Raw genomic sequence first — 974 nt, forward strand, 5'->3', positions numbered from 1 at the left:
CTGGGATTACACACACGCACCACCACGCCCAGCTCATTTTTGTATTTTTAGGAGAGAAGGTGTTACACCATGTTGGCCAGGGTGGTCTTGAACTCTTGACCTCAAGCGATCCACCTGCCTCGGCCTCTCATAGTGCTGAGGATTACAGGCCTGAGCCAGCAAGCCCAGCTTCAAAGGTGTATTTTGAGTAAAAAAAGCAAGGTACAAACAAAAAATAGGAAAGAGCTGGGCGTGGTGGCTCATTCCTGTAATCCTAGCACTTTGGGAGGCTGAGGTGGGAAGATCGCTGGAGCCCAGGAGGTCGAGGCTGCAGTGAGCCATGTTTGCACCACTGCCCTCCAGCCAGAGTAACAGAGCAAGACCCTGCCTCAAGAAAAACTAAAATTAAAATTAAAAAACCAAATCGTAAGCATGACGATTGGGCTTTCATGCTATTGTATGATATGTGCTTTCCTCAAAACTTGTTACGATATCATCACATCACCCATCTGATGCAAAAAAGAAAAAGTGAAACCCAGAAACTCAAACTAAATATATTTGCAAATCTATAGTGTTATGCATTGCCCTGTCTCCCCGAAAGATGCTGAAGCCCTACGCCGCAGGGTCTGTGGATGCGACCTTATTTGGAAATAGGCTCCTCACATGTGATCAAGCTAAGCTGAGGTAATGAGGGTGCATCCTAATCCCAGTGTCCTTATAAAAAGGGACGTGTGGACAAAGACACCTACAAAGGGAAGACAATGTCAATACAGAGACAGAAGACTCTGGAGGCTCTGAGAATCTAGGAGCGTGACCTGGGAGAGACCCTCCCTCACAGCCTTCACAGGAAAAACAAACAATAAAAAATCCCTTGATTTCAGACTCCTGGCCTCAAGAACTGTGAGAATAAATCTCTGTGGTTGAAATCACACAGTTTAGGGTACTTTGTTAAGGCAGTGCTGGGAAATGAATGCAGATTTCTTGGGGTGTGCATC

The 974-nt window shown here is 45.9% G+C and overlaps 1 pseudogene; it reads left to right on the forward strand.

Moving 5' to 3' along the window:
* The first annotated feature begins 396 nt into the window (after positions 1-396).
* On the forward strand, positions 397-494 carry LOC119472880 (annotated as a pseudogene).
* Positions 495-974: the final 480 nt, after the last annotated feature.

The sequence above is a fragment of the Cebus imitator genome, unplaced genomic scaffold (assembly GCF_001604975.1).
Source record: "Cebus imitator isolate Cc_AM_T3 unplaced genomic scaffold, Cebus_imitator-1.0 Scaffold121, whole genome shotgun sequence".
In the NCBI taxonomy this organism is placed as follows: Eukaryota; Metazoa; Chordata; class Mammalia; order Primates; family Cebidae; genus Cebus; species Cebus imitator.